Source organism: Macaca mulatta, chromosome 10 (genome assembly GCF_049350105.2).
Source record: "Macaca mulatta isolate MMU2019108-1 chromosome 10, T2T-MMU8v2.0, whole genome shotgun sequence".
NCBI classification, from domain to species: Eukaryota; Metazoa; Chordata; class Mammalia; order Primates; family Cercopithecidae; genus Macaca; species Macaca mulatta.
In genome coordinates, this window is record NC_133415.1 from 100,304,187 (window position 1) to 100,314,257 (window position 10,071).

The 10,071-nt window shown below is 45.6% G+C and overlaps 1 non-coding gene across 1 annotated transcript; it reads right to left on the bottom strand.

The window, feature by feature from the left end:
- Window positions 1-7,706: 7,706 nt before the first annotated feature.
- On the bottom strand, window positions 7,707-7,814 carry LOC114670733 (U6 spliceosomal RNA). Its single transcript, XR_003720423.1, has one exon. It is a non-coding gene; the product is annotated as a U6 spliceosomal RNA (small nuclear RNA).
- Window positions 7,815-10,071: the final 2,257 nt, after the last annotated feature.

Below are 10,071 nucleotides of genomic sequence, written 5' to 3' on the forward strand. Positions count from 1 at the left end.
GCTTGGAGTTCAAGGTTATAGTGGTCCATGATTGCACCACTGCACTCTAACCTGGAACAGAGGAAAACCCTGTCTCCAATTAAAAAAAAAAAAAAAAAAAAAAAGAGCCAGTTCAGACTTTTGCTCAACCCAGTACTGTAAATTTGCATTGTTTTAAGTTGCTAAATTTATGGTGATTTGTTACAGCAGCAATTGGAAATAAACACATCATTCAGTAAGCACTAGTCAAACAGACAAGTGAGGAAGAAGGCTTGGCCAGGTGTGGTGGCTCACGCCTGTACTGTAATCTCATCACTTTGGGAGGCTGAGGCTGAGGCAGAAGGATCGCTTGAACTCAGGAGGCGGTGGTTGCAGTGAGCCGAGACTGTGCCACTGCACTCCAGCCTGGGCAACAGAATGAGACTCAGTTAAAAAAAAAAAAAAAAGAAAAAGAAAAAGCCTTGCTGGGGACTCTAAGGTGGTTCCCGGAGCTCTGTTGCCTTGATAGCAAGGTTGCAGCACTTCACTCTACCTTCAGCAAAATTAAAGCTCTGCCCTTAATGGAACTCAGTTACTTTCTCTATTTTTGTTTCTCCAGGGGTCTTCTTGTTTGCTTTCCTCCCTCTTCCCAGCTTCCTTCGGCCTCTGTTCCGTGTGGACAGAGTCTTGCTCTGTTGCCCAGGCTGGGGAGTGCAGTAGCGCGATCTTGGCTCACTGCAAGCTCTGCCTCCCGGGTTCAGGCCATTCTCCTGGCTCAGTCTCCCGAGTAGCTGGAACTACAGGCACCTGCTACCATGCCCAGCTAATTTTTTGTATTTTTAGTGGAGACGGGGTTTCACTGTGTTAGCCAGGATGGTCTTGATCTTCTGACCACGTGATCTGTCCGCCTCAGCCTCCCAAAGTGCTGGGATTACAGGAGTGAGCCACCGCGCCCGGCCCTCTGCGTGGTTCTTTATCAAACCTGCTTCTTCTTTTTTTTTTTTTTTTTTGATAATATTATTCTGTTTGCATATTTTGGTACCTTCTTTTGTATCTTTAATAATTATTAGCTCATCTTTCTTTTTTTTTTTTTTTTTTTTTTTTGAGACGGAGTCTCGCTCTGTCGCCCGGGCTGGAGTGCAGTGGCGCGATCTCGGCTCACTGCAAGCTCCGCCTCCCGGGTTCACGCCATTCTCCTGCCTCAGCCTCCCGAGTAGCTGGGACTACAGGCGCCCACAACCGCGCCCGGCTAATTTTTTGTATTTTTAGTAGTGACGGGGTTTCACCGTGGTCTCGATCTCCTGACCTTGTGATCCGCCCGCCTCGGCCTCCCAAAGTGCTGGGATTACAGGCGTGAGCCACCGCGCCCGGCATTAGCTCATCTTTCGATGGCTTTTGTGCAAACATGCTATTATCTGAAGCTACACCTTTGCTTGGTGAATTGACTCCTAGCTCCAGAAGGATGGTTTCTGTGCTGTAATTTCGGATTATATGAGCCCCAAGGCCTGATTTCCTGCCCTTGTATTTGCATTTCAGTCGGAGGTCTTTGCTTTCTGAGACCCGTGACACCTCCTCCCCGGTATAGTATCAGTTCACACTGCCAGTTGGGTTTCAGTTCCATTCTTGTTTTTTGACATGGGGGATTTCCCTTACTTTCCTGTGAACCCTGTGATTCGTGTAAAAGAGTACTTGTTATCTTTTACTCAGAATTTCCAGATGTTTTTGCGGGTGGGGTTAAGTGTTTCAGGCTATCTAATCTGCTGTATTGCTGGAAATTGACCACCTTTGAGCTTTTTTTAGTATATTTTCTCTGCCTCCTAGCTCTGAAAATTCAGTTTCTGTTCTTTCATTTCCCACCCTACTCCCTCCTATCTTATATATCTTTTATCCCTTCAGCTTCAAATCCTTTTGTTAACTAGCTGATTTACTCTAGAGTTTCTAATTTAAATTCATCCCAAGTGGCCATCTCACAGGTCAACCTGGTTCCTGTTGGGCCAGATATTCTGGGTCCAGCCATCTCATAAATCACTTGCCCTGCCCATGCATTGGCTGCCCCTGGGGCTGATGCCCATGTCTGACTCAATCAGCTGTGGTGTGAGCAGAAGTTGCCAGTCACATGGTACCAAAGAAGGTAACTTCTGCCCTGTCTTTAGAAGGGTCTGTGGGTAAGTAGGGCAGACATCATGACTGACGTGTACAGTAACATCCTTAACAGGTTTGCAATGTAGTTGATTGATCAACCCAGAAGGTTTTATATATATATATATATTATATATTTATATATATATATTTTTTGAAACGGAGTTTCCCTCTTTTTGCCTAGGCTGCCGTGCAATGGCGTGATCTCGGCTCACCACAACCTCTACCTCTCGAGTTCAAGCAATTCTGCCTCAGCCTCCGGAGTAGCTGGGATTACAGGCATGCGCCACCACCCTGGCTAATTTTGTATTTTTAGTAGAGACGGGGTTTCTCCATGTTGGTCAGGCTGGTCTTGAACTCCCGACCTCAGGTGATCCACCTGCCTCGGCCTCCCAAAGTGCTGGGATTACAGGTGTAAGCCACCACCCCTGGCCTATTTTTATTTTTTTAAAGTTAGAATCTTAACTTGCCTTATACATTCACCCCTGGCATAGATACTGTTTTCATGCCCCAACATGTCTCCTCCTTCCATGTTCCTACTCTGTAAACACTAAATCATTGGAATAATGATTACTGTCATCACTTTAAAACACTATTTCTTTTTTTTTTTTTTTTTTTTTTTTGAGACGGAGTTTTGCTCTTGTTGCCCAGGCTGGAGTGCAATGGCATGGTCTTGGCTCACTGCAACCTCTGCCTCCCGGGGTTCAAGCAATTCTCCTGCTTCAGCCTCCCAAGTAGCTGAAATTACAGACACCTGCCACCACGCCTGGCTAATTTTTATATTTTTAGTAGAGACAGGGGTTCCACCATGTTGGTCAGGCTGGTCTCAAACTCTTGACCTCAGGTGATCCACCTGCCTCGGCCTCCCTAAGTCTGGGATTACAGGCGTGAGCCACTGCACCTAACCCCCAAATTCATTTTTTAAAAAAGGAAGTGTTTTATTCCAGGGATGGAGTCAGCCAACCTTTAAATGCCCCCGAAACTCTATATGATGGGATACCATGTAACCAGTGAAACATTATGAAGCTGCTTAACACTCAGCAGTTAAAAAAGATCCCAGATACTTTTACTTTTTAAAAAAGTTGTGGATACATTGTAGGTGTATATATCAATGGGGTACATAGGATGTCATTATAGGCATGCAATGTGAAATAAGCACATCATGGAGAATGGGGTCCGGATACTTTAAGTTAAAAAAAAAAAAAAAAAAAGAGGTAAAGCAGTGTGTATAATGGGCCTTTTTTGTGTTACAAAAATGTATATATATAGGCCAGACGCAGTGGCTCATGCCTGTAATCCTGACATTTTGGGAGGCCGAGGCAGGTGGATCACTTGAGGTCAGGAGTTCAAGACCAGCTTGGCCAACATGGTGAAAGCCCATCTCTACTGAAAATACAAAAAATTAGCTGGGCATGGTGGTACACGCCTGTAATCCCAGCTACTTGGGAGGTTGAGTCAGGAGAATTGCTTGAACCGGGAGGCAGAGATTACAGTGAGCCGAGATCACGCCACTGCACTCCAGCCTGGGTGACAGAGGGAGACTCCATCTCAGAAAAAAAAAAAAAAAAAAAAGAATGTATATAAATATGTGTGTGTGTGTGTGTGTGTGTGTTTATTTGTAAATGCATCTCTTAAATAATACCTAAGAAACTGGCAATGGTGGCTCCTCTGGAAGAGGAAGTGAGTGGCTGAGGGACTTATATCTCATTTCCTTTGTAGAAGTTAAAAATAAATGAAGAGGCTGGGTGCAGTGGCTGACGCCTGTAATCAAAGTGTGAGCAGCAGTTTGGGAGGCCAAGGTGGAAGGATCACTTCAGGCCAAGAGTTCAAGACCAGCCTGAGCAACATAGTGAGATCTTGTCTCTACAAACAATTTTAAAAATTAGCTCTGCGTGGTGGTATGCACCTGTAGTCTCAGCTACTCAGGAGCCTGAGAAGCAGTGGAATAGTTTGAGCTGCAGTGAGCTATGATTGTACCACTGTACTCCAGCCTGCGTGATGGAGCGAGACCTTGTCTCTAATACAATAAAAAAAGGGCCAGGCGTGGTGGCTCACGCCTGTAATCCCAGTACTTTGGGAGGCTGAGGCGGGTGGATCACCTGAGGTCAGGAGTTCAAGACCAGCCTGGGCAACATGGTGAAACCCCATCTCTACTAAAAATACAAAAATTAGCTGGGTATGGTGGCATGTGCCTGTAATCCCAGTTACTCGAGAGGCTGAGGCAGGAGAATCGCTTGAGCCCGGGAGGTGGAGGTTGTAATGAGTCAAGATTGTACCACTGTACTCCAGCCTGGGTGATAAACTGAGATTCTGTCTCAAAAAAATAAAAATAAAAAATTAATAAATAATATAAAATAAAAGGAAGGAGGAAAAAAGAAAGGAAAGAGGAAAAGAGGAGGAAAGGAAAGAAAATGTTGGCTGGGCATGGTGGCTCATGCCTGTAATCCCAGCATTTTGGGAGGCTGAGGCAGGCAGATCACCTGAGGTCAGTAGTTCCTTACCAGCCTGGCAAACATGGTGAAACAAAAATTAACCATGTATACTGGCACACGCCTTTAATCCCAGCTACTCAGGAGGCTGAGGCATGAGAATCACTTGAACCTGGGAGACGGAGGTTACAGTGAGCCGAGATTGCGTAACACTGCACTCCAGTCTGGGTGACAGGGCAAGACTCTGTCAAAGAAAAAGAAAATGGGCTGGGAGTGGTGGCTCACTCCTGTAATCCCAGCACTTTGGGAGGCCAAGGCGGGTGGATCATCTGAGGTCAGGAGTTTGAGCCCAGCCTGACCAACATGGAGAAACCCCGTCTCTACTAAAAATACAAAATTAGCCGGGTGTGGTGGTGGACGCCTGTAATCCCAGTTACTCGGGAGGCTGAGGCAGGGGAATTGCTTGAACCCGGGAGGCAGAGGTTGCGGTAAGCCGAGATTGTGTCATTGCACTCCCTCCTGGACAACAAGAGCAAAACTCCATCTCAAAAAAAAAAAAAAAAAAAAAGAGAGAAAATGTAATAGCTCCTAAGCCAAGGTGGGAAGATATTTGCTGAAGAATGGCAACTCCTCACATTTATCTGTCTCTAGGAAAAGGCAAGGGTTAAGTCAGTTCCTCAGAAACGACACCTCAGAAGCCATGGCCTTCCCACTGGCAGTACTTCTCTCTTGACTTTACCCTTGAGACGAATTGGGATTGCAGATCTATATACCAAGCCTGGCCCAGAGGTTTGAGGTCATGAAAAAGAATGTGGGGGCCAAAGACTAACCCTCCTAGCTCAGTGTCTTCAAGCCTTTGACTGAATCACAGACAGCAACAAATATATTTCACATTGTGATTCAGTATTGACACTTGTATTTCTTTCTTTTTTTTGAGATGGAGTTTTGCTCTTGTTGCCCAGGCTGGAGTGCAGTGGCGCCATCTCAGCTCACTGCAAGCTCTACCTTCCAGGTTCACACCATTCTCCTGCCTCAGCCTCCAAAAGAGCTGTGACTATAGGCGCCCGCCACCACGCCCTGCTAATTTTTTTGTATTTTTAATAGAGATGGGGTTTCGCTGTGTTAGTCAGGATGGTCTTGATCTCCTGACCTCGTGATCTGCCCACTTTGGCCTCCCAAAGTGCTAGGATTACAGGTGTGAGCCACTGTGCCTGGCCTTTTTTTTTTTTTTTAAGATGGCTGGCTAAGTTTTGATCTCGAACTCCTGATCTCAGGTGATCCGCCCGCCTCGGCCTCCCAAAGTGCTGTGATTACAGGTGTGAGCCACTGTGTCTGGCCTATATATATATATTTTTGTAACACAAAGAAAGGCCCGTTGTACACACTGCTTTACCTTTTTTTTTTTTTTTTTAACTTAAAATGTCTGGACCCCATTCTCTGTGATGTGCTTATTTCACATTGCATGCCTGTAACAAAACATCCTATGTATTCCATTGATATAGACACCTACAATGTATCCACAACTTTTTAAAAAAGTAAAGTATTTGGGAGATCTTTTTTTTTTTTTTTTGAGACGGAGTCTCGCTGTGTCGCCCAGGCTGGGGTGCAGTGGCACGATCTCGGCTCACTGCAAGCTCTGCCTCCTGGGTTCACGCCATTCTCCTGCCTCAGCCTCCCGAGTAGCTGGGACTACAGGCGCCCGCCACCACGCCCGGCTAGTTTTTTGTATTTTTAGTAGAGACGGGGTTTCACCATGTTAGCCAGGGATGGTCTCGATCTCCTGACCTCGTGATCCACCCGCCTCGGCCTCCCAAAGTGCTGGGATTACAGGCTTGAGCCACCGCGCCCGGCCTAGGAGATCTTTTTTAACTGCTGAATGTTAAGCAGCTTCATAATGTTTCACTGGCTACATGGTATCCCATCATATAGAGTTTGGCTGACTCATGGTATCCCATCATATAGAGTTTGGCTGACTCATGGTATCCCATCATATAGAGGTTGGCTGACTCATGGTATCCCATCATATAGAGGTTGGCTGATTCCAGCTCTGGAATAAAACACTTCCTTTTTTAAAACATGAATTTGGAGGGCAGGTGCGGTGGCTCACGCCTGCAATCCCAGCACTTTGGGAGGCCGAGGCGGGCAGATCACCAGAGGTCAGGAGTTCAAGACCAACCTGGCCAACATGGTGGAACCCCATCTCTACTAAAAATACAAAAATTAGCCGGGCATGGTGGTGGGTGCCTGTAATTTCAGCTGCTTGGGAGGCTGAGGCAGGAGAATTGCTTGAACCCGGGAGATGGAGGTTGCAGTGAGCCAAGACTGCGCCATGGCACTCCAGCCTGGGTGACCAGAGTGAAATTCTGTCAAAAAAAAAAAAAAAAAAAAAAAAAAGAGTGTTTTAAAGTGATGACAGTAAGCTTATTTGAGAGGCTAAACCCTCTTCCAATGATTTAGTACTTACAGAGTAGGAACATGGAAGGAGTAGACATGTTGCAGCATGAAAACAGTATCTATGCCAGAGGTGAATGTATAAGGTAAGTTAAGATTCTAGCTTTAAAAAAATAAAAATGAAAACCCTGTGGCTATTATCAATCAATTACATTGCAAACCTGTTAAGGATGTTACTGTGCAGGATTTTGCATGGACATATGTTTTCAATTCTCTTGGGTATATACTTAGGGGTATAATTGATGGGTCATATGGCAATTGTTTGTTTAACACTTTGGAGAACTGCCCAATAATTTTCCAAAATGGCGTACCATTTTACAGTCCCACCAACAGTGTACAAATGGTTCAATTTCTCTACATTGTTGTTAACACTTAAAAAATCAAAACAAAACAAAACAAAAACACTGGGGTTGGGCGCGGTGGCTCACGCCTGTAATCCCAGCATTTTGGGAGGCTGAGGCAGGCGGATAACCTGAGGTCAGGATTTGAAGACCAGCCTGGCCAACATGATGAAATCCCATGTCCATTAAAAATACAAAAAATTAGCTAGGCGTGGTGGCGGGCGGCTGTAATCCCAGCTACTTGGGAGGCAGAAGCAGGAGAATGGCTTGAACCCGGGAGGCAGAGGTTGCAGTGAGCCGAGATGGCGCCATTGCACTCCGGCCTGGGCAACAAGAGCGAAACTCCGTCTCAAAAAACAAACAAACAAACAAACAAACAAACAAAACCCCAAAACTGGAATGCTTTACAAAATTTGCGTGTCATTCTTGTGCAGGGACCATGCTAATCTTCTCTGTATTGTTTCAATTTTAGTGTAAGTGCTGCCAACATGAGCATAGCGCTTATTTTTATTTTAGCCCTCTTACAATGGGTGCTTTTAAAGCATTTGATAGCAAATGATTTTTTCTTCCAAAGCAAATATGTTTAATATGTAAGTCTAGAAAGAAAAAACAAAACAAAAATGAGCTGGGCTTCAAATTCTTCCAGCTGCAGAGTCATTTGCAGGTTGTGGAGCAGGACAAGTCTGTTGCAGTCAGGCCAGGTGCCAATTCCAACGGGCTCATGTGTCATCTCTGGCACAAAAATCACAGGTCGCCAAACCCTGATTTGAGTTTAAAGGAAGAGGCATGAACAAGGCGACTCTGGGTTGTAAAGCTCAGGCTGCTCTTTACCACCAAAAATTTGCCTTAAATATGATTCTTCTCAGGGGTGTTTTTCTCCTCTTTTAAGCAAAACAAGAAGTCAAGTATTTGTTTACCCTAAATTGCATTTTTTGATCTCTCTCTTCTGCTCTTTCCCCCTCATTTGTGTGTCCTTCCCAGGGAGAAAATGGTTCAGAGTACAGTCTGAGGGTGGAGCTTGGGGCTGTGCCAGTTCGTTTTCAGATTAGGTATTTTGAAACAGAGTTTTAGGCATGTGCAGGGTTTAGGCTTCTACCCAAGGAATCTATTTTCACTTGCAGGGAAATTTCACACTGTAATTACCATAATGAAGCAAAATGTGGTGTGGGGTGAGGGAGGAGAACATTGTTACTAACCCTTGGATATTAACCCCTACAAAGCAAGTTTGGAACTGCCATACATTATCATTATTAACATTTGAGTGCTCTGTGCTTGACACTGCTTTTAGAGCTTTCACTATCTTGTTCTATTTAATCCTAATACCCTATGACATAAGCATTATTGTTGTTGTTATTATTATCATTATCAGTGTTCTCACTTTAGGAAATGGAGGCACAGAAAGTTCAAGTAACCATCCACTATCACACAGCTTTGTAAGTAGCAGAACCAGCTTAGCAGGTTAGGTAGTGAGTGTCAAAGCCCACATTTTATTTTTTCTCTCTTTTTTTTAAGACTCCAGGGTAGAGTATAATCACCTTGACCTCCTGGGCTCTAGTGAGCCTCCTGCTTCAGCCTTCCAGTAGCTGAGACTACAGGTGCACACCACCATACTTGGTTAATTTATGTATGTATGTATGTATGTATGTATGTATGTATTTTTGAGACAGTGAGCCCCGCGATCTCGGCTTACTGAAGCCTTAACCTCCTTGGCTCAGGTGATCCTCCCGCCTCAGCTTCTTGAGTAGCTGGGAGACTACAGGCGCATGCCACCACACCCGGCTAATTGCTTTTTTTTTTGGTAGAGGCAGGGTTTTGCCATGTTGCCTAGGCTGGTCTCAAACTCCTGAGATCGAGTGATCTGCCCACCTGGCCCTCCCAAAGTGCTGGGATTACAGGCAGAGCCACTGCGCCTGGCCATCATTTTTCTAATTTTGTAGAGACAGGGGTCTCACTTTGTTGCCCAGGCTGGTCTTGAACTCCTGGAAAGCCCACACTCTTAAGCACTAGGTATCTCGCTATATCTCACACAATGAAAGAGGGGAGAATGTGGGAGACAGCGGTAGGGACAGAAACTGAGGCAGGAAAATGACTTGAGCCCAAAAGGTCCAGGCTGCAGTGAGCCGTGATCATGCCACTGCACTACAGCTTGGGTGGCAGAGTGAGACCCTGTCTCAAAAAAAAAAAAAAAAAAAAAAAAAAAAATCAGCCAGGCACGGTGTCTCACTTCTGTAATCCCAGCACTTTCAGAGGCTGAGGCGGGCGGATTGCTTCAGGTCAGGAGTTTGAGACCAGCCTGGCCAACATGGTGAAACCCCGTCTCCACTAAAAACAAAATTTGCCTGGCGTGGTGGTGCACGCCTGTAATCCCAGCTACTTGGGAGTCTGAGGCAAGAGAATCACTTGAACCCAGGAGGCAGAGGTTGCAGTGAGCCGAGATTGTGCCATTACACTCCAGCCGGGGTGACAGAGCGAGATTCCATCTCAAAAAAATAAAAACAAAGGCTGGGCAAGGTGGCTCATGTCTGTAATCCCAGCACTTTGGGAGGCCGAGGCGGGTGGATCACAAGGTCAGGAGTTCAAGACCAGCCTGGCCAACATAGTGAAACCCCGTCTCTACTAAAAATACAAAAAATTAGCCGGGCCTGGTGGCAGGCACCTGTAATCCCAGCTACTCGGGAGGCTGAGGCAGGAGAATCACTTAAACCTGGGAGGCAGATGTTGCAGTGAGCAGAGATCGCACCACTGCACCCCAG